We start from the raw sequence: 3,545 nt of genomic DNA, 5'->3' as shown, positions 1-3,545 counted from the left end.
CCCTAGACGTCCTGCCGAGAGTGCAGAAAGCATGCTGGGTCAGGCCCCCTGCAGTAACCCCTGAAGTAGCTGCCCTCTGAGCAGTCAGCCACTCAGCTTTACTACAAAGGCTGAGCGTTCCAAGGTCTTATTATTTAAATTTATTTGAAACAAAAAAGGCTAGCGAAATAGCTAACATGTGAGACACCAGTGCAGGAGCAGATAAAGACTGATATCACAGGRAAGCAAAGAGTTCCTTAGAAGTGATGGGGCAGCAAGAAGAATTTCACTTGAACCCAAAGTTCAACAGAGGACCCGGTTCAAAACCCAAAAGTTCTCAGTACGCAGGACTTGTTGTTACTAGGACCAGGGCCTCTGTACTATTCCATTTTGGCTGCTTCCACACTGTCTTTAATTTCTTCTCAGGAAGGCAGTGTCCCTCCAAATATTTTTCTCTCTAGCTGTAAGCTAGGCTGCTGATTTAATTTTTCCAGAGGTGGCATAGCTTCTTAGTCACTCATATAAACTGCTGTTTCAAAAGACAGTTTTGGTGACAAAATGCACCCTGTACTGCCTTTCTGTAGGAAAATGTCAAAAAGCATGGAAAAATTTAAATCAAATCACACAGCTTATAAAAATATAGTCCAAAGAGTCAGACTGATGGAAAGGAGGTGGGGGGGTGGGGTCAGTGAATTTGCAGAAACTTTGGGTCTGTTCAGTTACAAAAGCAGAAAGCAGCAAAAGGAGCTTTATCAAGCTGCACACAATGGATACTTTTGGAAGCAACATAAGATGAGAATGAAGGTAGAAGTAACCTCATGGCCCAGGCAGTAATGTATGGAAGCTTGGCAGGAAGCTGAGGTACTTTCCATCTAATGTCTAACATGAGCAAGCCCTAGCTACTTCCAGAAAGTCTTCAGCTTTTAAGGAGATCTCCTTTTAGTGGCTCAGGAAATGTATCAATAGCTTTGAATGTTGCACTGCTTGGCAAGTCCAGTTTATTTTTAGCTAACATTTATTTTCTTTGCCTTATATTCCTTTTATAAAGCTATATGGAGATACAGTTGCTGGAGTCCCTTTTGGAATTAAAACAAAAGTTACTAAGAAAAGAAGGCTATATATTTCTAATCATGCAACTGCTTTACATTAAAAGGATCCATATCTGGGGATATGTGACATTTTTAAGCATCAGGCTTTTATAATATCTAAAAGGAGCTCATTTTGTGGTGACTGACAAAATAAGAGACCAGGATATAAAACTGCCTGGATTTAATGTTTTGTTTTCATTCTTACTATAGGAGTAAAACTTTCAAGAAATCTACATTGCACCTGCAAAATATCCATATGCAAAAATAATCGTRTGCCTTCCTGATGTAGATATGTTAATGAACAGGCAGATGTAGACAAAAATGTGCGCTTGCATGATTATAAGCATCTGCTTTGCAAACGTGTGCAATCATTAATGTGCATATAAACAGGTGACTATATATTCCTGCACCTCTGCCCCAGCAAAATGAGCTCCTGCTATTTGTACATGCTGGGCTCACTGTGCAACCTCTTTGCAGCCTTTATTTTACTCACTTACATACAATAGACATAATTACCTACTTGTGTCAATTTTTCAAGTATACATCACACACCCACCTGTAATTTCTCAGAAGGAAAGTTTTCCTAAAATTTTCTTGTATTTAAGAGCAAAGTAAAAGAAAAGCTGGATACAGTAAATTAAAGTGTTATTGCTAAATCAGCAAATTGGAGCCAGTAATCTTTTTAAAAATAATTTAAAAAAAAACAGTTCTATGATAACAAAATGGCATATGCCTAATCTGTTAGGCACAGAAGCAAATTGCTGACACAATACTTAGTGTCTGATTATGAACATTTGCTTTTCTCTTTCCTGTAGAATATACCATTGTGGAGATATTAAATTTTAAAAATATTTGCTGTCATGGGAATGTCTGTCTCCCACTGTTCCTTTGGCAAACTAGAAGTGGCAGAAAGGAAAATAACTCCCTGGCAGTRTAAGTGCAAATCTTCATTATAAAAGAACAATTTGGAAGATTTGTCACATGTAAAAAATTGTAAGAGACAGTTCTTAAAGGCAAATTGATGAAGAGATGAATTATGTTTTCAGTCGCATTGATGTAAGTAAGGAGAAATTCTGTTTGCTGTAAATCTTCACGCTGGTATACTGGATTACTGAAGTGAGCGTTTAGGTTACAAATTTTAGAGTGGCAGCCAGCAGTCTCTGTACCAGCCTGTTACTTCTGTTTGGGCTATGGCACAGGCAAAGCTGACCAGCTTTGATTATGAAGCTTCTTCTACCTCAGTCATAGTATAGGATTAGAATATTGTTGTATTACTTGGCATCAGTAGAAAAAGAGACATCATGCCAGAGGAAAGAGTACTTAGTCCCGATTTTCAGTTTCTAATGCAAGGCTCTTAGTAACTGTAATTCTCTCATAAACAACCCTCTGTATTATCAGCAGATCAAATAAGTAACTAACTGAGAGCAGCAGATATTATCAGTGTATAGCAATTGTTAATAAAGATATGTCTGAATAAAAAAATTCTCATTCAAATGCCCCGATCTGCAGAAGATAATATTGATCCAAATGCAAATGTTAACTGATTATAGTCAGGAAACTTTACTTGAAATCTGGATAAATAATGAAAGGACAGATAATTCCACTACAGAAATTGTCCTGATTCAAGAAGGATTTTGCTTGTATTGCATCACAGTCAAGAAAGTCTCCATTTGAGACTTCACATCTCTCCTACTCCCTTCCTCTTACCCCAGTCATTGTGTGTGGCAAATCTATGGAAAGCTGCCATACCTCATATTCCTCAGAAAATCCAGCAGACTGCAAGAATACTAACACCGTGCCAGTGTTTGCAGAGGGGCAAGAAAAATCGTCAGCCAGTGTGACAGCAATCCTAGGCAGGATTTCTCCTAGGCAGGAGAAAAGGAAGCAGCTTAGAAAACACATACGGAAATGACCTCACATGGTCTATCCCCCTGCCCTGAGGCAGGATCAACATTAGGAACAGGGCCACAGACAGCTAGCGCCATCTTTCATGCTAGGAAGCACACCAAAAGGGCGTGCAAAGAACTGGATTTCTAGTGGTATTTTTCTTGTGCCTAGAGCTAGGAATCCAGATTAGCAGTTTTAAAAAAGATGCTTTCTTCCAAATAGAATCAGTCTTAAAATGCAGCTTGTAGGTGAAGAAAGCTGGTCCCCTAAGTTTCCAGAAGACTCGATGGCAGTTCAATGTATAAAGAATTAAAGGACAGGAATTTAATTAATGTTGGTCAATGCTGTAAAGAGGCAGTTCAGAGAAAAGTCACAAAAAGGATTAAGGGATAGAAAAAGTGACTTACCATGAGAGACAGGAAACATTTAATAAGTTTGTCTTACATGAAGAAATTTGACAGACGCTTTGTTTATAGGTATAAATTCTTCCTGAGGAGAAAACACATGGTACAAAAATATAACCTAGTAGAGAAAGAAATGACAAAAAAAAAAAAAAGGAAGAAAGAAAGAAAGAAAGAAATGTTGGTCTCA

The sequence above is a fragment of the Apteryx rowi genome, unplaced genomic scaffold (assembly GCF_003343035.1).
Source record: "Apteryx rowi isolate R43461 unplaced genomic scaffold, aptRow1 scaffold_66, whole genome shotgun sequence".
Classification (NCBI taxonomy): Eukaryota; Metazoa; Chordata; class Aves; order Apterygiformes; family Apterygidae; genus Apteryx; species Apteryx rowi.
Note: the sequence above shows the minus strand (reverse complement) of the source record.